The sequence below is a fragment of the Schistocerca americana genome, chromosome 11 (genome assembly GCF_021461395.2).
Source record: "Schistocerca americana isolate TAMUIC-IGC-003095 chromosome 11, iqSchAmer2.1, whole genome shotgun sequence".
In the NCBI taxonomy this organism is placed as follows: domain Eukaryota; kingdom Metazoa; phylum Arthropoda; class Insecta; order Orthoptera; family Acrididae; genus Schistocerca; species Schistocerca americana.
In genome coordinates this window covers 18,141,459-18,167,750 of record NC_060129.1, presented here as the reverse complement: position 1 = coordinate 18,167,750, position 26,292 = coordinate 18,141,459, and the positions used below count along the sequence as shown (strand labels likewise).

The following is a 26,292-nucleotide window of genomic DNA, read 5'->3' as shown; positions in this document are numbered from 1 at the left end:
GGTTAAAAAATGCTGTTTCTAGTTTTCCTGATTGTGGTGGTTCTCCCTATCGGATATCGCCCTTAACGTCTCCTCCGTTTCGTGTTGGTGTTGTGACTGTGGCACGAAGGGTGGTGGACAAGGTTCTCGTCCCGTGTTCGATCCACTTTACGCATAATAGATTCGTGCAGTCTTTTGCCGTTTCGGCTTCGGATTTCCTGCATAATCACTTGAGAGACCGGAAAAAATTATATTTGTCGGAGGTCAAAATGTATTCTGGGCCATGTAGTGTATTGTACTGCCATTACTAGCAAAATGTTGTCGTCCTGCGCTTGTCCCACGCCATTTATTTGATTTCCACTCCCGCGTCCTGTTAAAGACTGCTCCGCTCTGATAGTTTCCTGGCTGTGGTGGTTTGTTTCCGTACTGATTTTGTGGATAATTGTGTGCCGAGTTTCCGTACTGTGGCCGTTGTGTGCTACCCGCTGTTTATTATTACCCTCCGGTCGACACCTGTTGGTTTCTGCAGCCGCCGGACGGTCGGCAGTGAGCGTCGCTTCCGCGCGCTCTTCCCTCACTGCCATTGTTGGCCGCGCAACCTCCACTTGTAACTATTGTACATATAAGTAAATTTTGTTTTCATCTGATTTTTCGATAAACTAGTGTAACTGATGTTCTGATCCTGTTTCTGTTTTGTTTCATGTCATTGTGTTAAGAAAACGGTAAACAAATTTCAATGTGAATATTAATGTTTATGTCAAATGTCAAGCAATATTGTAATAGAATTGAAAGGTAACAAATGTTGAAACTGTTGTAACATGTTTAAAATTGTAACTGTGCGTCTGGTCCATACGTAGGCAATGAGTTAGGATATGTAAAATGAAAAACCTCGGGTGAATACCCTGTCTGTAGGGGAGCGGTAAAAGGTGGATGGCAGGCGAGCGCGGGAAAACGCGCGCGTTCACTGCACGGCACAACGGGCTCAGCAGTGGTAGCTGGAGTTTGGCACTGGTCTGAGCAACACGTTCTGGAGCGAGGAGGCTCTCCTGGAAGACGTAGTTTCACTGAGGCTCGGGTATGCCGTTCCAACGCCCATACAGCATGGCAAAATTCCATAGGCACTAAACGGAAAAGTATGTCGACGCTAAGAAGAATTTAAGTGCCGATACTTCAATAGCCATAGCTGTGCTTGTACGTGTGCTCTGTGCCTCGCCGTCTCGCCGCCCGCCAACCGCCGCATCGATACGAACAGGTTGAAACTTTTAGTACTGTATTCGTATGGACCAGTGTTACTTTTGTTCCATACTGTTCAATGAGAACTTAAATTTTACCAGAACTGTCCTATCATTTAATTATCCTCTCAACTAACCTAGGTAGGGTCCTTTCCAAATGTTGTGCAATCCGAGCGTCCCGAGATGAAAAAATAAAGTTTGTCTTAATAATAATTACCTGCAGAACTAGCTATGTTAGAATGATGTTTAAAGAACTGTTTTGTTAATGAACCAGTAAATTAATGACGAAGGTCTGACAAAGTTGGAAGATAACTTTAATATGGATTTAGTAATGAAGTTTAATTATTTTGAGACAGATATAAAGGTATTTAAATAAGCAGCAAATAAGATAAAAAGTGTAGTAACTCATATATTGGAAATCTTGAGCGCATAATGATTTCAATAATCAACTTTTTAATACAGTGATCATAACAGTTTCAGGGTTCCCCCCCCCTTTTTTTTATTCATTTGAATTCTGAAGTGCTCTAAATTGATTTGACCAGCAAAAGTTAAAGCCAATATAAAAGCCAAAATTTATCAGTGTTTTATCTTTGTCAAAATTGACATTGTATGTGTGACTCGAAAGTGCTATTTCTAGGGTAGCCTATGCCCGATTTTAATCAGATCAATAGACAGTACGAAGTTTTGTAGTATACATTATAGTGTAGTGTTATGTATTTATGGTTTTTCCATATCAGTACAGAAAGTGAAATTATCAGTTCAATAGATTTTCTGGTTCTAAAATTCTACTATATTATGCAGTGTTACTACTTGTTGCGTTGCACGAATATCTGCCAACTTGTACAGGGAAGAAACTCAGTTAATGCCTAATTAGGCTGGCGACCGTATTATTAACAAACTGGTAGCATCTTCTGTGTTGTTTTTTGTCCGTCCTGACGTGTAGTTGCATTTCGGACTTATTTGACGTATCATTGTTATTACTGAGTGGGTGTAAGTCTGATTTGCCTCCATTCAGGTACACGCGGTCAATATCTATACAAAAATCCTGTCTCGTAAGGTGAACCCCACTCACTTACCATAGTACAGGCTTTAATGAGTATCGTGTGCCCCACACGCACGTTACACACTGTTCCGCCTGCCCACTCCACGCGGAGCGCCACCAGCATTTGCTACCGCGTCTTCGCGAATCGAATCCAATGAGTCCAACATGGAAGCAAATGCTTCGGTAGCGTCCTCGGAAACGTTAACGAATTTCTCCCGTATAGAGATGGGCAATTTAGTTTTCAAAATCTTGATCGCGTCTTTATTTGTAATTGGCGAGTCCCAGAATTTAATTTTTGCTAAATATATTTCGAAATATGTTCTGAGACTGCCGTGTTTCGAATTGAACATTTCCGCATTGAACACTTCTTTTCTTAAGCGATGCTGAACACCATCACCCCAAAATTTGTTCAGAAACATCCGCTCGAATTTATGATAGGTCGTGCACTTGTCTGTCATTTCTATTCCCCATAAGGCGGCATTTCCTGTTATATACCCGTCACAAACTGTATTCTTTGCTCGTCTGTCCAACTGTTCGGAAATACTCCAGAGAAGTTTCGCAAAAATACGATCGGATGTATGTCACGTTTTTGCGGGTGGAAGGTTGGAAATGTTTTGTGTTTGAATACACTTTCTTCCTGCATTTGGGTTATGAGTGTTGGTGGGCTGTTCACCTCGGTGTGGTTACGCACTGCGTCTGTCGGACTGTGGTATGACGTCATCAAGTGGAGTGCTGTAATGAATTTGCCTATCGTCATTTCGGTATGGGGAGTGATTCCATTCGCTACCCACCAGATGTGAGGGACTTCCCACTTTGTTCTTTAGTGTCTGCACCTCTTCAATGACCTGCTGCTTCCACCGAGGAAGGTCTTGTGCCAAAGTTCGCCTTATCTGTCCTAGCTCAGATAACACGGTGTCTCCCGATTTTCTTGGTTCCGCCAAAAGATCACAAGTAACTTTCCTTACTACTTCCTTCAGTTCTGCCTTTACCTTTATTTCTATCAGATGGTCTTTGGTTTTTATCCACTCTGTGCAGTGGTCAGATAACGCTTCGGCGTGAGCCTTTACCGTAACTTTTACCCGCTCCTCTATGTCAAGTGATTCTACTTGTTTCGTCAAACCATCTATCTCCTCTCCCATATTAGTGACAACCAGTTTCACGGCGCTGACCTCCTTTGACATGGCATCACAATTACCCTTTAATGCTACAGTTTCGCTATGGTGTGCTTCTATCGTGGCATTAATTTCCCCCTTGGCAGCTCCTAGTGCTGCACCAAATTTACTAAATCTCAGCCTCAACCTGTTTACGGATCTCAGTTTTTACTGCTTCGATTTGCCCACTTATTTCCGACTTGACCTCGCCCAATTGGGTATTCAGATCAGTTTTCAATTCGATAGTTACTATAGCACCGGCGTTAGGGCCATGTCGCGCTGGGCTGCCACGGCGTCTCTGCGGTCTGCCGGTGCGTCAGCCAGCAGGGGCGCCGCAGGGGGGAATGCTCCGGTCTGACGGACGTACAGGAGCCAGTAGCTGTGCGTCGTCGGCACAGAAACAGAACGCAGAGAAAGAAGAATTTCTGGGTACACCCCTTCATTGCTGATCGTGATGTAAACGGATTATTTCATACACTGTACAATGATTTAAGAAATTACAGTGATAAATTTTTTAATTACTTGAAAATGTCAGTACGTTCGTTCGACGTATTAGTGGAGATCTGCCGAGATGAACTGAAGAAAAAGGACACTGTTTTAAGGCAAGCCGTCTCACCAGAAGAAAAGATTTTCGTGACATTAAGGTAACTAACTGCCTGTCTACTCTGTAGCTAATTATTTGTTTTATGCAGTGATACTTGCAATTTGAGTTGTAACTGTAACATATACATAGAAGCGTTTTGTCAGTTTTAATCCGAAAAGTACATTATTACAAAATAAAATTCACTATTACAAATAAAACTTGAAACAATATTACAATTAAACTTAAAGCAATACTACAAATGAGGCAAAGCAGTGTTACAAAAAAAACTTGAAACAAATCAACAACGTCTGACGACTCTGACACATTAACATCACTTGCTGCAGCTGGAGACGTAACTGTGTAACATTGTTCTGGAGGTGCGTGTTGTGGATAGTAATTTTCTGTGTCAGTAGTTTGCGACTGCAGAGGAGCATCAGGTACAGGGTGACAGGAAACTGTAGGACGATAATTTCCTATTGGCCAGTGTCCTGAATGAAAATTACTCTGTAAATAGCGTGCTCCGTACTGAGCTTCATTTATCACACTCATTATTTTAATTTTCGTCTCCATTTTCCTTTCCTTGGGAATACCACGAAGGGGGTTTAACAGAGACAACAAAAACATTCTGTCTTCATCCTCTTCTGCTTGCCGCTCTCGTAATTCTCTTTGCTGAATACTCGCATTAAGCAGCTTAATTAGTCGTTATTCGTCATCTTCTTTCCTCCTTTTTCTATTTCTTCTTAACGGAACCGCACCTGCACGAGATGCAGCTGCTTCTTCTTCTTCTTCTTCTTCTTCATTTTCGTGCGGATCCTCAGCTTGTTCAGATTCCCTTATGCTGACAACGGTCTGAAGGAACGACAGTTGGTTAAAGTAAATGTATTGGCTCTTCCTTGTGGCACCCGATCCTGACTTCAAGGATTTCCTTCCACCTCTTCTGCAACGGCAAGCCTGCAACAAAATGTATGCACGTTTTGTCACGATCCGTGTTGTTTGTCAGAAATAGTCCCATCATTTTTTTAAAAAATTCAAATATACGGTGGAGACTGCATTATACGGACCTCAGTGATACGTATTCTGTTCGTGATTATCCGAATTGTAGCGGACACGTCGCGCTGGTACTGCCCGCCTGAGATTCGTGCGATCCATGCTTTTGATTATTATTTCATTAGACAGCTGGCAATCGCGGCGCCGTGTCGCTTCAGTTCTTAAATACGCGAAAGCGCAAGAGAATGGCGTCATCACTTAAAGATAAACATGACTAATAATTCATTAAAAACAGGGGAGAAATTCGTCTTGAGTTAGTCGATAAGTACGATGTACAGTAGGTACTTTTCTACGATAAGCGACATTAAGATGAATACCTATTCAATTTTGATGTACACATGCCAACTTGATAATCTAGACGCGAGTAAACATCGAAAAGTGATGAATACAGAAAAATTAACTTTTGCAAGAGGATTTGTATTGTTGATTTTTGCGTCCATTATAGCACAGCTTTTAATATTTCACAGAAAAGTCGTTTACTTTCATGTGGCATTTTACGTTATATAAGAAGAAAACTAGTCATACGAATCGCTTGTCGTACTCATTGTTGCCTAATTTATTACAGGTGTCTGGCGACTGGCTGTTCTTTCATGGAACTGCATTACGGATACCGCCTCGGGCACACAACAATCACAGAAATTGTTCGAGAAGTGTGTATCCCGTTACGGCAGAAACTGTATGCAAGTAAAGCTTTGCCGAGAACAGAAGAATGGTTAAAAATAGCAAATACCTTCGAAAAGAATGCCAACTTTCCTCATTGCATTGGAGCAATTGATGGAAAAGATGTACGAGTGATTAAGCCCACTCACTCAGGTTCCTTGTACTACAACTACAAAAATTACTTTTCCAATGTTTTTCTCGCTTTGTGCGATGCTACCTATAACTTTACTTTCGTAGACGTCGGAGCTTATGGAAAAAGTAATGATTCGGCAATGTTCAAAGACAGTTTGTTTTACAAGAAACCAATGAACAATTCCCTCAAGATACCTAAAGCTTCACCAGTGACAGAAAAACATTCAGCTGTTTTTCCTTATGTGTTGGTAGGAGATGAGGCTTTTGGCACGAGTGAAAATTTGGTGCGTCCATACGGTGGAAATAATCTTAGTTGCGAGAAGAAGATGTTCAGTTACAGATTATCCAGGGCTAGGCGTTGTGTGGAATGTGCCTTTGGCATCCTCTCCAACAAGTCGAGAATCTTTCATCGACCACTAAATGTGGGCATTGGTTTTGCGCAAGATATAGTTAAAGGTCGTTGAATTTTGTACGTGCAAGAGATGGATTCGTCTATGAAGACTCACTCGAAGTAATTGGTTTTGAGAAGAATGAATGTGCAGTCCATTCGGGCAGAAGCGGTCGATCTGCACTTGCAGTGAGAGACAAATTTTCAGAGTATTTTGTTAATCAGGATCCCCTCAAATGGCAAAGTACTTACGTTCAGTAAACTTTAGTAATGAAAAATATGTTTTTGAAGCACTTGCCGAGTTCTTTATTCACTTCCAAAGACGATTCTTTTCCTCCGAAAATATCAACAACTTGTTCCCAACACGTTTTTTTCAGTTCGCGGTTCGAATAATCCACGGATGATGTGTCCCGAATTGCTGGTCTCGCCTGAATTTCACATATAAAAGCTTCCGTATGGAAACTATCCGTCGTGGCGCACGTGCAAAACTGCAACAAAACTGAGCACAGGTGAGCGCCAGGTAGGGCGTGGCAGGTCTGCGGGAGCTGCCGTGAGCCTCCTCGTGATTCATCGGCAGCGGCGCCAGCAGAGGCTTGGAGCGGCGGGTGTGCTGGCAGCGTCAGCTGGAGGCCAGGTGCGGGAGGCCCCATCCAGCCCGACGTATTGTATCGGCCGTCTCTGCCAGCAGAGATGCCGCGGCATCCCAGTGCGGCAGGCCCTTAGCCCCCGCCTCCACTGCATGCTAGTTGCACGTGAGCGCAACGAATATTGAGTCCTGTTCATGTCGTCACTGCCACCTGCTGTCGGGATTCATTTCTGTTTACCCTCCTCCATGTCGCGGTGTCTGTTTGTCAACAGTACTACGTCAGCTACACGTGGTCTGCAACGCGGTTCGTCTGTCCTTTGCTTGTGACGTCGGGTCACGTGCTGTCTGTCAAGTATGGGAGTTGCACTCGCCTAACAAACGTCTGTGAACTGAAGCGGCGAAGACAAGATGAAGACGGGCATACTAAACAACTGAATTAGCACACAGCGCTAGCATTTTACATGTAACACGGCGCCATATTTACACATTGAAACCAAGACTCAATAATGGGATTTAGATACTACGTTGCAAATCCTACTACATTTTCACCAAAAAAGAATTTCAAGCTGATTTTTTAAATGTGCACGTGCAAGTAAAAGGAAGAATGGTAATGTAGCTGGAAAGACAACTGTACTACTGAAGTGTCACAACTGCATATGGAAATTTTTTCGTAACTTACGTTTGATGTCTTGAAAGTTGGCAACTGGATGTAAAATCTCTCCGTTTTCCGCCTTCGGCTCGTCTTTCCTCTCTGAAATTTTCCTCCACAATTTTTTTAAGCGCGTAGCGTGCGCATGAGAAATAAATCTTTTGTTAAATACATCGATCTATATTAGCAGCAAACACAAGAGGACTGATTTTCGTGACTTCAGTAGAGTCCTTGTCCGGGTGCAAAGTGTGGTGTTTTTTTTAATGTATTTATATTTTGCTTAAATTATTATTGTCTCGTCAAGATTTAGAAATCTGTTGTGAGTTTTGCACCACTTCTTGGTTGGAAGAGCAAAGACCTTTCAAAAACTTAAGTACTGTATGTGATAGTTTATAGGTCATCTGAAATCGTTTGCAGAAGGCGTAGCGTTCTCAAGATTAACAACAGAGTTCGCATTGCCACTTAATTTACTTGTGTCGTGATCATGTTCGATCACGACCGGATACGACAGATAGCAACTACGAACAGAGAGACCTAAGGGACCAGACAGAGCTGGAAATTCTTTGTTATACTACACCACACATTAAAAGAAATTGGATTTAAATCACAAACAAGGTAAATGACAATGAGCCTTCTGCCTTAACTACGACGTTTTGCCGACATGCAGTCGGTCCCTGGTAGCTGTATGAAAACTATAGAAACACCGTTATTTCTGTTGCCATTAATAGCAGATGGATACCATTGAAATACTTTAAGTACTCAGCAGGCACTACAGCATTTGAGAGCACAATAACCAATCTAATTGCCTTAGTCAGTAGTGCTAACAATAGGCTCCGTACATTTCAATTTTATATCATGCTGGCTGTTTCTGTAAATAAAGTCCTTTAGCATTTTCGACATTTCATCTTAGCTGCACACAAATTCTCACAATAGTGATATTTTATAACAACTAATTAGCGATTGCGGACCACGCCATATACGCGTCCGCCGTCTTTAAAAAATATAGCAGGACTGTGGTAACAGGAGAGGATTACAATTCTTCAGCTGTCAGAAAATAAGAAACAGAAAATATCTCTATCGATGCAATTATGAACAATTCGTATTCTGCGCCGTGGCGCGTAAGATATTCTTTGAAATATCAGGTGGTCGCTGCTCAGCGGCGATCTAAGAAATTTTTACACAAATTGTATGGTTTTTATGAGCCTGTATTGTTAGATTATCGAATGCAAGTTATTTAAGCTATCGAAACAGATAGTAGTAATAAAAATTCACCCTGACTAACTAGACACACACATAGATATAAAGGGAACAGAATGAACAGGCTTTACTTTTCATTAAATACTTCGTTAGGTTGGCAACGTGTTGATAAACAAAAAATGGTTCAAATGGCTCTGAGCACTATGGGACTCAACATCTGAGGTCATCAGTCCCCTAGAACTTAGAACTACTTAAACATCCTAAGGACATCACACACATCCATGTCCGAGGATGACTGAAGCGCGTAGAACCTCTCGATCAAACCGGCAAGCATATAATGTTGTGTCCCTGTGTTTTATCACTGATACCTCCAGAGCTTCATAGAGTGTCTTTCAGTTAACATTGTCGAAACTTTGCTCTGAATATGGAAATGCTATAAAACTGGTTTTCCTTTCTCCAGTCTGTCTACTTAGCTGAGTGGTAGGAACTGTATTGTCTCTCGTGTTCAGACATTTCACAGGAATCTAACGTTGTGGCCATGTCAGTTTGTATAGCCCCTCCCCCTCTCCTCTCTACATATCGCTTCCACCTTGTAGTCTTCTCTTATTTGCTTAGTTCTGGCTTGCCAAATGAGCACTTGATAGTTGCTTCTCCTTTGAGTAAGATTTTCTTTTTTGTTTCTTATTTAATGTCGACACTTCAGTTTTCCAAGTGCAAAATCGTTGTTGCCATTTTGGACACTGTCAACGGCATTCTTAGACATCTCTCTTCCGCGTGACCTAATTGATTTGCTGCGTTTTGATATTTTCTCCTGTCAATTAAATTGAACATATCATGTTGTTTCCAAGGATTTCTCCTGCACCTTTTTCCGATTTACATCCTCTGCTGCATTCGTCACTTCTCCTCTCAAAGATATCCGTTCGTCCTGTAATGGATTCCTTCCTCTGTTTCAGTCAGTCGTTGCTTTATGATACCTTTAAGATTATCGACAAACTCTGGGTCTTAACTTATTCAGGTTCCACGTCCTTTATCTGCTACCGTTTACTGCCACTTTAGTTATCATTACAGTTTCAAATCTGGTTTCGAAAACTCTGTTGCAAATATGTATTATTCTTTCATGGTTCTTGAGCGAAGCGTTGGCGACGGTTACGTTATGTTCTGTGCAACATTCTATGAGGTGGCTTCGCCTTTCATCCCTTCCCCAAAGCCTACAGTTTCTTACTATTTTCTCTTCCTGTACCAGCTACCGTATTCCAGTCTCTCGTCACATTTTAAAACTTTGTCTCGCTTAACTATTTGAGTAATCTCTTTTATCGTCCATTCTTTCAATCTGTCCATCACCTGTGGTGTAGGCACGCACGGAAACTTGTGTGACTGTAGTGTTGGCTTTAACGTCGTGTCTCTCCTGGTAGTGATAATGTGAATGGCAGTTTAGTGATGGAGCTGAGTGATGTGACACTACTTCACTGGCAGTTTCAATAGCTGACACTCGCAGAGTGGTTAAAATACATTATCTCAACATAGCAAATACTGAGGATCAACTGTCAGGCATTTTTACTCATAAATAAACGACTATCAGATCACACGTAATGTACTATCATTACAGCAGACTGCGTTTAGGTATTGCAATTTCGAGTACTGACAGCTGTTATTAAAGTAACAATAAGTTTGTGTTCTGGGGTGGCCGCTTTTGTAAATGAGACAGCGGACAATCAGGGACGGTGGTCATGATGTCTGTTTCTGCAGGAATAAGAAAACACGAATAATCAAATGTGTGGAAGGGAACACAGTAGTGAGAATAAAAAAACTGCTTTGTCTTGATCGAAGTTCGTCTTTCCCTCGTGTAGGTTGGCGGCGCAGTTAACGAGAGGCGCCGGCCGCTTCCAGGTGGGTCGGCGCTGCTTAAGATGCAAGTGCTTGCCGGCCACCACAAGCACACGAGAAACAAGAGTCTTCACAGTCAGCCAGTAACAGAGCAGTGAGGAATGTCTGTACACTTTCTTTCAAGAATGAGAATTTTCAGCCAAATGACTGCACAAGCTACGCAGTGGACCTGTTTCAAAATCCTTGGATGGGGTGTGGGAGCGGCCAGTTAAATGAGCCGCAGTCCAACAAGAAGAGGAATTCATAGAATGAGTGTAATTCTGTCGTTCGTGGAAGTACGGAAGTGACGGGACAGTGTTTAAACGTTTGCTGTCGTTCCAAGTGGCCAAACGTAACAAGGATACTTGTCGCAAGAGCACTGCGAGCTTCGGGGAAATTAGGTTATCTGAATTATTACTACGTGTGTGACACTAATACAACAGGGAGATCAGTTGTTGAAACCAGAGTTTGGTTCCAGCTACAGATACTGTAACTGTCTAATCCACTCGGTTTCGAACCTTAACACGGCAAGAGTAGAGGCCTGTGCCGTCTATGTGTGTATCGTCATGGTGTAAGGTAAGTTTCACATACGCCAAAGAGCAGTGGACGCAGCAGTCCAACACCGTAAAATAAAGCTTGGTGGGCTTTGTTCTCGCGATCGACCGTAGCCAGCTACACGACGGAATAATATTGCCGACATTTTTTTTTTTTTTTTTGTTCTTATCGCCTCTTCAGTAAATTAGTTGTTAGCTGAATGCGGTGCTCCCCCTGACGTGTGCAGTGTCTGAAGGCCACCGACAGATGTTTTTCCTTATCCGCTGCCAGGTAGGAATGCCATCCGTAGGAGCCGAAGGACAACAACTGCACACACTGCCACGAAGTAAAACAGTTTCTCAACCTGCGATGATACTCCGTGTCGATACAAAACACACGATGCAGTCAGCTTTTTTGTTACATTTTAACAATCGGTGGGTGGTGTCAGCACATCCGTTCATTCCATGTACGTGATTTAGATATTGCCTTGAGTCGAGAGGAATTTTTCTAGCCATTATACGTCTTCATCTACATCTGCATCTGCGTATACATTTATACTTCGCAAGCCACGCAACGGTGTGTGGCGGAGGGCACTTTACGTGCCACTGTCATTACCTCCCTTTCCTGTTCCAGTCGCGTATGGTTCACGGGAAGAACGACCGCCAGAAAGCCTCCGTGCGCGCTCGAATCTCTCTAATTTTACATTCGTGATCTCCTCGGGAGGTATAAGTAGGGGGAAGCAATATATTCGATACCTCATCCAGAAACGGACCCTCTCGAAACCTGGACAGCAAGCTACACCGCGATGCAGAGCGCCTCTCTCACAGAGTCTGCCACTTGAGTTTGCTAAACATCTCCGTAACGCTATCAAGCTTACCAAATAACCCTGTGACGAAAAGCGCCGCTCTTCTTTGGATCTTCTCTATGTCCTCCGTCAACCCTACCTGGAACGGATCCCACACTGATAAGCAATACTCAAGAATAGGTCGAACGAGTGTTTTGTAAGCCACCTCCTTTGTTGATGGACTACATTTTCTAAGGACTCTCCCAATGAAACTGAAACTGGCATCTGCCTTATCAATAATTAATGTTATATGATCATTCCACTTCATATCGTTCCGTACGCGTACTCCCAGATATTTTACAGAAGTAACTGCTACCAGTGTTTGTTCCGCTATCATATAATCATACAATAAAGGATCCTCCTTTCTATGTATTCGCAATACATTACATTTGTCTATGTTAAGGGTCAGTTGCCACTCCCTGCACCAAGTGCCTATCCGCTGCAGATCTTCCTGCATTTCGCTACAATTTTCTAATGCTGCAACTTCTCTGTATACTACAGCATCATCCGCGAAAAGCCGCATGGAACTTCCGACACTATCTACTAGGTCATTTACATGTATTGTGAAAAGCAATGGTCCCTTAACACTCCCCTGTGTTACTTTAACGTCTGTTGACGTCTCCCCATTGAGAACAACATGCTGTGTTCTGTCTGTTAAAACTCTGCAATCCAGCCACACAGCTGGTCTGATATTCCGCAGGGTCTTACTTTGTTTATCACGGAGTGTAAATGCATTCCACCCCTTACCACTACGCATATTACGCATAACGCGTGTCATCCAGGTGAACATAATAAGACAGTATCTCGTGCGTTAACTGGCTTGGACTGAACGTTTTGACCGTATGTTTTGACGTGTCTTCCGGAAGATTTCCTCCCACGGCCTCCCCCTTCTGAGGAGTGCAGGGTGACGCCTGCTGGAGGCTTGTGTGGCAGAAGGCCGTGCAGGGACGTGCCGAGTGCAGAACAACTCTGTCCGGATGCATTAAAATGGCGCAACTGGACAGCGGCTAGGAGTGTGATTCACACGTGGGGGGGACACGCGGCTGGCATCTCGCGGCCTTCTGCTGTGGGTGGATTTTAAAAATTAAGCCGTCGCGTCAAGTGGGAATTCACTCTCATTGCGACGATCAACACTGGGGTGTAAATTTCATTCACCTCAGAAAACCGCCACGACTCGCGGGAGACTTCAAACTGCCAACGTTGCGCGGCGCTATACTCTGTTCGTCGTAAGAATAAACCTCATGTAAACATTACGCCATGTATTCTCCCGCGTTTGCTCGAATCTCATTGGGTTTCGTTTCACGTGGAGCGGAAGCCAAGCTGTGTCCAGTACAGTCAAGTGCGATCACAAGGACACGTTTTATGCTGTGTTGCACACACATACAGACTGAGCTGTGACGCGGTACAACAGCTTCACCGGCGCATTAAACTTGGACAGCAGTGGCCAGCTAGCGGTCCAACTAACCTGCACAGCTGAGACCAGCTGCAGTTGAGACGCAGAAAGAGACGGCCAAAGAAACAATATAGCTTCAAATGTCACTTAATTTTTAAAACGAATGAAATAATATTCGGCAAAAGTCCGGCACTGCCGCTCGCTTCTTAGGCGGCGAGACGCAAAGCATAAAATGCTCTCGTTCTTACCTTACATAGGTTTCCGATTACAAACTAGTGTGATGAAAATTCCCAACTTATACGCAGGGTAATTTTTCTGAGCGAACTGTGTGTGATGCAAAAGCGTACTACAGAGATTTCACCGTAATGTTGAATACTGAAGCTAATGAAGGTATTGATTGCAGTCAGTGGTCAGGGAGACTCTTAGCTCCTTCCCCATCCGTATCCGAGAAATTCACTACTCTGACGACGAGTCGATCAACAACAGAATCCACGAACCCAACCAGGCGCCACATTTCTCCTCTTCTTTTCTGCCGTTCTGGATCCCTCCAGCGTTCGGCACTGACATGTGAAAAAGCTGCGTTTGTTAGTTCCAGTACGTGTGGCAGCTTAACAGTGTTTTGTTATTTCTCCGGACAGATCCCTTAACTTGGCTCCAGACCAGTTCTGTTGGGTTCATACTGTAATGGCACAGTGGAAAATGTTAAAAGGCACCATTTGTATGGTGTGCTCGATGCTGAGAAAGTGATTGTTTTCCATGTTCCTACGATACTTATCTACATCTGTGGTATAAAACAATCCGGATAGTCCAAATAAAGAGTATTTGGCGTTTCATTTTTGCCTTAAATATTACATTGTTATCATTTATTAACATTTATTAACAATGCTTCATAGAATATCGATAATTAATAATTTGTATTTGAAATGAAAACAGGAATTTCGTGTGTAATAATGTAATTAGAAAGAATAAGGTGTGCATTATTCATAAAAAATGATGAATTTTACAATTACGAGATATAGCTATTTCAAATTGAACGAGAAAAAAAAAGTGACTTGGAAGAGGCTTGAACCCGTGGACCATGATATACAGACAATAATAATTACTAATCTGCTAGGTTACCGATATTTTTTATCTCATTTTGATTTTTGTATTCGTTCGTGGCGGACGTTCCACGGCTCTTGTTCAAGTTCATCGTTTGTCCACTGACTCAGTTAATTTTATTATAGACGGCAGATATGACGCTGACCGAACACACTTTTTTTTTAATCTCATTTTGTTCGTTTTTGTTCGTTGTATCTGCTCGGGGCGTACGTCGCAAGACACCCGTTTAAGTTCGTCGTTGATCCATTGACTCAGTGTTTTTATTACAGGGGGCAGCTAACCCTTTGACCGAACACGCAGAGTTACCGTGCCGGCAACACACTGAGATACCATGCCGACACAGACGTCGACAAGGAGTGTGGCTTTGAAACTGAACTGCATGTGTCTAACAGAGTCCCTTGGAAAACTTGGAAGCCGATTGTTTCTGTAAATTTACGAAGATCATCGAGAACAGCCTATTTCTCGGCACTTTTTAACTGTGTCCCACACGCGTGTTTCACCACAGAACAGAAAGCAGCCTCGGCCACTAACAGCGCGGCAACCAGGGCTCACCAGTACAGAGGCAGTGACTGTACACGGCTTGTGGAGTAAAAACTACGTAGCTAACACATTGATGGCCGGTTAATGCAATTGAATATCTTGAAAGTTTGATTTAACGTAACTTGGTAATAAGATACCTGATACATAAGTAGGAGCTACTTCCAAGAGCGTAACAACACCAGTGTATGCGTGCTACGGCTTCTGACCAGTCATCCCGTTTGTGTTTGTTTACATCAGGTTTATTCTTATGATGGAGTACAGCAGCAACAAAGCTCTGTGGGCTGCAGGAGAAGGAGAATTAACTGAAAGGAATTCAGCTTCTACAACTATGTGCAAATGTGGTCAACGTCTAAATGTCCTCAAAATTAGTACAGTGTAATTATGCGGGTATGACGCTGGTTTCGTGATTCTGAGTGTCGCGTGCTGGCGTTCCTGTGACGTGGCAGAATATAGTCGGCCGACCGGGTTGGGAGCCATTCACTGACGTACAGGATGGGTCAGGAGCAAAGGTATCTGCTTTGAGGGGTCATAGTATTAGTGATACTGAATACTACTCCGAATGGTTTCCGAGGTAGAACACACTGTTATTTATTTTCTGTAGTACCATACATTGTCACTGTTCACAATGTGCCACAGTAGTGTAGAGCAAGCTGAGACGAACAGTTTGGTACGGGACACGTGTGGCCTATCAGTCGGGAAACGGCCTCAAATTCGTCTACAAAAACTACATAAACTACAGCGCATGCGCGTCGAGCGAGTTTTGCAACGTTCTGGCGCTCTCTTCGCACAAACCATTAGTTCTAGATAAAAAAATGAATAGGAACTCTTCTGTAGGAAATTTAATATAGCTTAATTTTGTACTGCGACACGTTTTCGCTGGAGGGTGCGGTTTTCGAGTTATTCAGGAAAAACGTACAAAAGTGATACTAAACGTGTTCTATCTCGGTAACCATTCGGAATAGGGCATACGTCCGTATGAAGTTTTTTGTTGTGAATCAGTAATACTGTCACACCTCAAAGCATGAACCTCTCCTCCTGACCCACCCTGTCTGTGTAGCGTACGTAAAAAATGAGTAATTTCAGCACCGCTGGTTGAGCGAGGTTTGCAATCCAGCTTCGTTATACAGGTTGCGGAGAAGCAATTTGACCAAAAGTGTGCGGCGAAAAGGCAGCGTGAAACATAGGAATTTGAGTACAGCAACTAGGGGGTCGCAACTGCGTATTTTTCGGCGCTACGGGGACGTAATTCAAATCTCACACACGGACGTCTTTGCTCTAAATGATTGGTAATTTACAGAAAATGTGTGATTAATCAGGCTGTTTGGACTGACCAACCGCCACGATGACAACAATATAAAGTTACGGCATTATTTACACGTGTATCGTACTAAGCTGACGTAACATCCAGCACTTCTTTAGAGACGAAGAGAATCAAATGTCCACGTTTCATGTTTGAACATGTCTTTAAGGGGTCAAAATGAGTGAAAAACGAGCCAACACTTGATTAACATAGGTATGTGCAGCGAATGTTCAGTATGATCACCGTTTTGATGTTGGTATAGCGCCGTAAATATTCAGCTGCCACGTCAACTCGCAATGCCGAAACCCCTTTGCTTGATGCTCTCTTTCTGCCCTGCAATTTTGCTCGAGTTCTTTTTCCTCGCCCTGTATCCACCAGACGTGACACGACAGACTAATTGTCGAATTCTCAGAGGTGTAATACACTTCGTCTATGGTAGAAAGTGTCGAAAACAGCAAAATGACAGAATGTGTTGGTAGAGATTTATAACGTTAAAGTTCAGTAGACGGTAACTATGTAAAGGAAATGCGATACATTTAACCAAGCCGCCACGAAGTAAGATGTAAAATACGTTTCTTGGTTACAAAAAGTCCTCTAGTAAAGAAGTGAGTGTCGTGACAAGGGTGTCGGTCCCGCTACGATGCGGCGACATCTGAGAGCCTACAGTATCGGTGTTAATGAGAGGAAAGACTGCGCACCTTCGGTCAACTGTCTAAGCAGTGAAAATGAAGCGAAACTTTAATTGGGTTGATCACATCCCTCCTATAATCGGGAGTAAAGGTGAAATAATTTTATAGCGTCTGCGATGTGGAAGTGATGTCTGAGAGACTGACGGCTAGGCTGATATTAGCTGCTCTTTGTATCTCGTCATATACCTACGACACAGTAACCTATGGAAGCAAGTAACCCTCATTTCTTCTCTTGACCGGAACCAAACCATAGTCCACTTATTTACCTTTTGCCTGTAATGAAATAGTGACGCAAATTCCGGAAACCGTTTTTCTCTAAGTGATCTTGTTACATTACATGATTATTACACGCATGGTCTCATTAAGCGACCAGGAGAACGTTCGTTCCGGAAAGAAGTGCTGGAAGCATATTTCACAGGAAAACCTTAGGAGTTCAGGGGTGGCGACCAAACTTCTCATCGAGTAAAGACACATTACCACTTGAGTGCAGAATTGCCACTGGCAGATCGGTTTGCAGAGACTACCCCCTGTAGTCTAACTACTTGACCTTCACAGAAACTGACTGAGGACCAGATAAGCTTCCCTACGTACGTATATCACCGACGTAAAGCACACTTTATAAGATGAAATAAAAATGGTTACTATCGTTTTTCGTGGTCGTCAAACAAATTGCGGGACTGTTTTATTATATAGCAGGAATCTGAAACACACTACTGTAGAACTTCGAGATGGAAGACGCCACAGAAATATTATTAGCATGTTGTGAAAAGAGGACACGTGATCCGTTTATCGAGGAGAAAAAAAAGGCATAAAAATTCCAAGTTTCTCGTCTGATGCCCGGTGAGCTACACACGATCGGACAGATATCGGCCATTTACACGCTTTCAAAGTGGATGAATAACTATACTCGAAAAAATGAGACGTATTAAATGGGAAAAAATTCTTCTCTTCAGATAAGCACGGATCTTTTTAGGGTACTTATATTCTAATAAGAAGAATGTAAGGCCAGGCTTTCTCGATTACAGGGGTAGCATTTGTGGCAGTGCAGAGCCGTTCGTAATGAAGGAGATGCGAGTTTCGATGTTACGACGTCATCATAGTGTAGCAGCAAGACACGCCTGCCGTGATCTTTAGCTAATCAGGCACTGTCGCAAAGAAACTGCAGAAATACGAAGGTCTCGATAATACGAGATAAAATAACAACTTTTTCATTTCCATTATCAGCACGACCATTATCCGGCCGCGGTGGTCAAGCGGTTCTAGGCGTTCAGTCCGGAACCGCGCGACTGCTGCGGTCGCAGGTTCGAATCCTGCCTCGGGCATGGATGTGTGTGATGTCCTTAGGTTGGTTAGGTTTAAGTAGGTCTAAGTTCTAGGGGACTGATGACCACAGATGTTAAGTCCCATAGCGCTCAGAGCCATTTGAACCATTTTGAATTATAACAGCCTATTAATATGTGGATGGAATATGTAAAGGGCCGCAGAAACACTTCGCAATGGTAGGAGCCGTAATAAGGAAAACATGCCAACCAGTCAGCTTGTAAAACACAAATAAGGCGACAAAAATTATATATAAGCCGGTTATGTATACACCACTGAGGTGTTGTTACAGTGTGTTGATGCTAATGGCAAACAAAAAGTGCTCCCTTGAAATTCGTAACTTCGTAAAACGAGGAAACTTTTCGAGTGCTAAATGTATTTTCTTAGTGAGGCTAATAACAGACCAAGCTCTGTCGATTCTAAAATATATGTTAAATTTCATAAGTAGATTTCTACGTAAGCAAATTCGCCTCCGATGTTGGTTTGACGGCTTTCAGTGTTAACAGTCTACGGTCACTACCAAGACTTGTTTACATTTCAAGCATGGTGGAAGCAGTGTCGCAGATGTAGACACCCTCTTTGGCAGCACGGCTGCAGTCAGCTGGTCCAGAAAGAGACGGCTGAGAGTTTCGTCCGGATCTTGATTCGTTGTTCACGTTTAACGCGGCAAGAACGCCGAAAGCGTGCGTCACAAGAATGCCGCTGCGAAATATTCCTTTTGCAGTTTAACGGAATTTTTCGGCACAGTGCTGTTTTCACGGCGTTTTATAAATTGCACGTCTTATTAATTGTTCGTTTACGCATTGCTAAAGAACTGAAAACCCTTGAACTGAGGAAAAATGTAATTGCAATGAAGATCTGACGAAACATTTAACTTTGCAGAGGGAAAAATTATTGTCGCTTACATCAGTAAGTATCATTTTCTAGTGACGAATAAGGCAGGTAGTTTCTGCTGGAATGAACGACGACTTTTGCGATACGCTTTCCACGTCTGCATGCGAGCTCTAGCCGCTGTTTCACAATAATAAATCATTATCACGGCATGTGAACAAACCGCTGGTCGACGCTCAAGTAACACGTTTGAATGCTGACGTGATAATTAAGAAGCCAGGAGATGACAAGTTTTTATATCCCGTCCATGGCTACTGCGAAAATAATGAACTGTTTTTATAGGCCGACAGATTGCGCAATAGAGCACACAACTCTTTGCTGTAGGAAGGTGGGAGTGTTATGCAAACATGACGCCACAAGTGATTAGTGGAACTCAGTGTCGTTTGTCAGTAAAGTATACAATACGTAACCTCATTTGGGAAGAAAGATAACTTTTGCGAATTTGTCTGTGGAGCCATACCTCTAAATGTGTCCTTATGCAGCCTAATCACAATTTTGTGTGTCCCACCGACGTAATTTATCGTTTACAAGTTTACATGCTTATTACCGTGCTATATGTAAAGTCTCAATGCTGTTTGTACATATATTAACATTTTTTCACGTGTTCATTTACTTCATAAAACGGACATTGTTCCAGAGGAAGTTAAACTGCCGACATTCCGGAGCGCTAGCAGCAACAGTCAGTCGCTTGAGGCAGCGACAAAGCTCTGTGGGCTGCAGGGCAAGGAGAATTCACGCAAAAATAAATTCGTCTTCTTCATTACTACGATCTGCTAGTTCAGTTAAATGCGATGGAATTCAGAACAATGTCATTACGTTTGTAAGTCATTCAGTGACGTATCTGCAACTTATATCACTTGAGCAGTGCTGGTTGAGCGAGGTTTTGTCATCCAGCACCGTTACACATGCCAGACGTGACGGGACAAAGGTGCTGACCGCATTCTCGGGAGTTACATACTTAATCTTTGATAAAATGAATGTGCTTAAAACGGTAAAATGATGGAATGCCGTCGTATTGATTTTTACCTTAAAAACACAGTAGGAAATTCGGCATCGGTAATCGCATTTCCAGAACCGATTTGATACTGTTTACAGGACGAACCAGAAGGGGTCCTTGCACATGGCTTTATGAAGAGTGTGTTTATTAGCCGTATGTAGGACTGTTAAGTAGGTTTCATATTTCCATTGAAGCAGTTACATTGAATATTAACATATCGTTCGTTTCCCAGAACGGGATAACAAAAAATATTTTTGCACTTCACGTTTCTTCTCTGTTCTATATTTATAATTTTATACGAAAAGCTATTAAAAGTCCTATCGCCATTATAATGTACTTCATCGTTGTGTGACACAATCGAGACGTATTACTCTGTTTATTCTTTTTAGCGTCTCATTGTTACAGAAATTCCAGAGCCAGTACTGCGTGAGTAGACCACAGCCCCCTGTGAGAGGCTGGCTGCAGTTGGTACCTGCCGCCCTCTCAGCAGTTGGCAGCACTGGCAGCGTGGCAGTCCCTGCGCCTTCTGTTGTCTGCCGCATTTGTAGCGAGCTGTTTCCAGTGTGAAGACGTGCATCCGCATTTTGTGCTGCAGCTTCCGAGTTGATATCTACTTCTCCGTTAATAAGGTAAAGGTGACCATTTCCATTCGTTCCCGCTATGTTGAATTATTTACGTTTGTTTTTGAAAGGCCGTGGTAGTTGTGCGGTTTCTGTGTTCTCCATCGAGGCTATTGCGTATAAAGCAAACTATGAAGGTTACTATGTTCTCAAAATGCTAGCGAATTACGTATTAAAAATCTTGGTATTTTTAAGCGCTATCGAAATTCCAGTTAAATCTGCTGTTGTACTGACTATAGGCAAGAATGAAAAGCACAGTCACGGACTAGATATTTTTGTCGTTTTCGCGCCATTTTGTTGAATTGTTTTCTCGAAATGTTGCGTTGTACTCGTTACGTCTGATGTATATAAGAACTACCCTGCTTGTAGGTGGGGAATAACATAACGGAATGGAGGTTGTTTCTCCCTGTCCTGCATTTGCAAACAGCAAGTTGATATTTTTACTTTTGTGGAGTAATGTTTTCGGCGACAATTCCGCCTCTTGGGTAGTCAGTTAGATAAGGTTGTGCCCCATTTCGTCTCTATTGTATTTGTGTAATTGCAGAAATCAATGAATTCTTACGTTGACCTCAAAATGTTCGCCTTTACGGGTTTAGTACTGTAGTCACGTAGATTAATAATCTTGTATCTTCAGACTGACTGTGGCTTATTCTTACCAAACTGCAATCCTTTTTCTAACAATGTAAGTATTTGAATGAGGAAAACAATACCGTACATTAAGCGCCTAAATTGAAACATTTTTTTGCTAAAACCAGTCGTCCTCAATGTATTTTCTGAAAAGTCTTAATCATTGGTCAGAACGATATAGAAATACGTGGTGTGACGATTACAGATGTTACTGCAGTAAACTATTATCCATATTCGTGATGGAGCAGTGCACAGGCGAACTTCTGGTTCACAGTATGTCCGTTGGACTCACCAACTGGCAGTTCGCTCGTGGACTGATAGACACAAAAGGTTGTGAAGTGTCTCTTCCGGAGTAGTATATTTATTTATTTCTATTTTTCTCATTAGTTCGGAGTCTTCAAATAGACGCGCGAGTGTAATTCTGTGGCCCAAGATGCAAAACTTGTTGAATGCATTATTAGCTTCGACGTATTTGTACTTTCGGAGCATGGACTCATATATTGAAATCATTCTGGACCCACGCAACATGTTCAGGATGTGGTAGTCAAATCCTGGCTCTCGGCGTAAGCTGGAAAGTAAAATCTCAAAACTAGTCTTGCTCTCGTCTGCAGCTGACTGCTGTGAAAAAATTTGTTAAATGTTAAAGCGGGCTATCTGAGCTTCCGCATTATTTCGCATTATAGGGCGACGCGTAATGGCGTCTAAGCAGAGGCCGCTAAAATTATGGAGCTGTAAACGTCTTAAGAAAAATTAATTCGATGCGAGGAACATGATGGCTCACTGTACATCGAAATAACGCACATTTAAACTTTAACGTACAGTATTAGCAACATCTAACTTACGTGGTACAGTATGTCTTCTACCTATTACAACAATAATCAAGGAGCGTTATTCTCCCGTATTAATTGCATACATTTAAGAAGTTTACTCCTTGATACGAAGAGTAAACTTAATATTTACTATAAAATTTTACGCCGTCTTTGCGGTCGGTGATACACGAGGTTCGTGTACGTTTACTTCGTCGCGAGATACATTTCTCGTTCCAAGTTTTTTAAATGTCTTTACGACACAATTGTCGCTTGGTAGAAACTGAGGATTCACATATATATTCTTGTTAAACAAAGGCACAGGAGTTGTTGAGTAACACTTTATTAGCTTAAATAAAGGATTAATCAACTGCTGCTGCGGTTTTAACTAGAATACATTCTTATATCTGTAGTTGCCTACAATGTAAAGTGTATTATTACGTAGAGCAAGCAGTGCAGTTTATATCACAGCAAGCGGATCTCTTGATACTAATACGCAAAGAGTAATTTCAACGTCTTTTGTTGAAGTAAACGAAAAAATAGGAATGCGAACAGTAGACAAACGTCCAGGTACAAGGAGTGATATAACCTCCTCACTACGTCCCTGAAACCCTGGTTACGCTGATAGGTCAGTAGCACAGGTGTTCTAGGTTAGGTTGGAATAAGACGGTATGGTTGGAGACGGGTAATCTATTGGATGTGAATGGGCAACGGATTGCTATGCAGCAGCGGCTGATGTCCACATTTGCACTGTAATTAAGGCACTTTGCCATATACAGGGCGAGTGAGGAGGAAAGGTACATGCTTTCAGATGCGGTAGTATGTGATACTGAACAAAGAACTTTATGTGGACGTTTGCCATATTGCGAATGGTTTCCGAGATAGAATGTTTATTACTTCCGTACGTTCTTCTTAATAACACCTCGTATTCCAAGGAGAACGTGTCTTAGTACACGATTAAACTAAATTTAATTTGCTACAAAAAGGTCCTATTTATTTTTTGTCTATGACTAACAGTTTGCGCGGAGACATCGCGAGAATATTGAAAACCTGGCGCGTGCGCTGTAGCTTTTTGTAGGCCAGTTTGAGGCAGTTTTCCCACCTGATAGACCGAAAGCGTCCTGTACCAAAAAACTCGTCCCAACTTCATCTGTGTAAATGTGGTACATTGTAAAAAGACAATAATACAGAACGAAAATAGAAATGTACCTTAAGTGTTCTATCTCGGAAACCATTATGAATAGGCCATATATCTACATCAAGTTTTTTGTTCAGAATAACTAATGCCATCACCCGTCAAAACATGTACGTTTCCTCCTGACTCACCCTGTGTATCATACCTTCCAAATTAAAACCTAAAATGCAAGGTAACTTCAGCAAACGTTAGAACGATAAAAGAATTCTCCCATGAGTGCCCTGCCGATGTCAGATATTTACTTTGACCTGTGTCGTAATTTCACGGGACGTCCTGCGTGCACAGACAGACCACATTTATTTTCCTCCTACATTCTTGCTTGAAAGGCACAGTGTGCTGAAACTTTTAAGTACCTTAGACTGAAAGGGAAGCTTTACTTGGCAAAGCATGTGAATGTCTTGTAAGGGGACTAAATTAGGTTTTGTTGTTATAGGTATTTCACGCATACTGCGTTTTGGGAGTGACTTTCCGGCGTTTTGATGATCGGTCAAACTAGATGGGTAGTGGTATTAACAAGGCTATTATCGCCACACCTTGTAGAGTACTACTGGTACATTTTGTTTCACGAAATTCGTGCATCAATAATCATGTGCAGTTTAATGCGTTTTCTGTCCAAGCCGGAGAACAATATCTTTACTAGTCGTTCCTTACATGTTTCTAACCGTATGATCTTCGACTGCAAATGTGTAGTGTTATATGGAGGCCAGAATTCAGATGAGAACGTTCACTGATCAGTATGTAGATGAATAGACGGTAATAAATTTGTCGTCGGGATGGAAATTTCATTGTTACCCACATAACGCACACGAAGTTGTACGGAGAATTTCCCCGTCATTAACAAATAGTGTGACGTCAGTGACTCTTCTCATGGCAACAGTTGTCCTGTGCTGTGATTGGCCGAAAACAGCAGCCGGAACAGAAGCCAGATTATATTCAATTTTCGCGAGGTTTAGGTGGCTTGTTTCGGAGTCATTGCTTATTAAATTGTACTCTACGAAATTAAGTTCGTGGTACGTTTTAATGGACATATACTGGAAAACGAAAACCACCTTCGCTTCCATGCACTCCAGGCACGCGGTACGAGCATAAGACAGGGTTTCCAGTACGTGGAGCTGGAACAACGGTTCTGCTTACGTGGTCCTGTGTTGTGAAGACAAAAAAATAAATAAATAAATAAGTAAAGGAAACCGCGGAAGAGAAGACTTGATGTGGCGTCAAGGCTGTTTAATAGAACGACCCGTTCAGTGACTTACCATTTCTTTGGGCAGGGGGAGGGGGTTCATGGAAACCCATTTGCTGATTTCGTCTTTTTGCAAAACCGTTAAGAAAACATAAATACCGACCGTGTGGGAAGGTGTTAGGTACTCACCGCTGTTCTACAGAAACAACTCGTTAAATAATATGGACCCAGTTTTAAGGTTCGTCCTCTGTAAAATTGTCTCGATGCTTTAATTTTTAAAAATTAAAAAGACCTTGGTCCTACTTTCTTCAGACCATTTACGAAAAGGAATACCTATTTACTGTAGATTATGGTTAACAATCGGGTAGAGAAACCTTTTATTATTATTATTATTTTATAAACACCGTGCATCACATCATAATGGAAGAAGAAAAACGTATTTTGAAATGGACATTTATTTTGTTTTTATTTAGACTAAAAATTTGTAGGTAAAATTTGCAAATGTAGTTTTCCTTTCTACGGTTCGGGAAACAAATTTTTTCATGAAATGGATAAGATTAATTATTCCAGTCGTGTCTTGATGAATATGGAAGAGGAGTAAGGGGGTGACTGGATTGAGTCAGCGTTCATCTGAGGCAAGTTTTAAATCGTATCAAAGCGCCGAATGACCTCTGAGGATGGTGACGGGCAGAACCAGAATGATGAGGCAAATAACTTCCTGGAGGAGTTCTTTAACCCTAACAGGTTCAGCGGTAAGTTTTCTTTCAGTATAGGGTACGTTACATGGTTGTATACCAGTCGTAATGGTTCGCATCATTTCGAGCTGTGCAGAAAACCTGTCCAGGTTGAAGTCTGTTGTATTTACTCAAAGCAATTCTTCCAAACGTCTTGTAGATGGAGGACGTATTTGGGAGAACGTAATAACCACCGCTTAAAGATGGGATAGTCTCTTTAAATCCTCTTGGTTGCCCTTCGATCATTTTTTCAGATTGAGATCAAGAATTTCGAACGAATCCTTTCTAAAATTTCGTTCCGAAGACAATTTTTTGGATACATGGTGTTTCTGTGTGTTGCAGTTCAGTCGGGTTTGAGTAGTAGATTCTCCCGCTTCTGACTGCAGGAATGTGGCTGTTGGCTGTGCAAGCAGTCGCAGCAAGCAGCTAGATGCTACCGGGAAAAGGGGGCGCCAAATTCATACTCTTGAGCAAGAAAAACTTCACAAAACGCCTAGCATCCAGCTCTCGTTGGTCTCTAAGATTACTCATATGATTTTGAAACGCGTCCCTGTTGGTCTTGCAACATGTTTGAACACATTTTAAATGGGTTTATGAATGAGTCATAAGTTGATTTTTGAATGTGTGCGTAGTGTACGTGATGTGTCTGCCAGGAGAATCCTCGTCGCATCTAGAAATAAACTTTCCGCAGACAACAGGGGATGGGGCTATACGAGCTGAACGGAGTAAAGCGGAACGAATGAATGCCAATCGCTGTCTGATTATGTGGTTAATTGGGTTTGCGAAAGATCAGCGTTGTTACAATTACTAGCGACATCCATAGATTCAGAGTACCAGAATGGAAATAAACGACTGACAGGAATAACAGATGAGAAACATTACGTATTATCTTCTCGGTGTATCCATGAAAATGAAATTTGGACAAAAAATTTTTGGCCAGATCGCTACAATAGTAAGGACCAGTAGTACAGTCCCCGGCTAGCAGCCGCCTAAGTTCTATTCTCGAAGTAAC

At 42.2% G+C, this 26,292-nt stretch overlaps 1 protein-coding gene across 1 annotated transcript in view; it reads left to right on the top strand.

The window, feature by feature from the left end:
* The first annotated feature begins 20,626 nt into the window (after positions 1-20,626).
* The window catches only part of LOC124553941 (ankyrin repeat domain-containing protein 65-like), a 105,701-nt gene continuing 100,035 nt past the window's right edge, over positions 20,627-26,292 (top strand). Inside the window, exon 1 of the mRNA XM_047127959.1 lies at positions 20,627-20,747. The gene's annotated coding sequence lies outside the window, so the exon portion shown is untranslated. The remainder of the gene's footprint in view (positions 20,748-26,292) is intronic.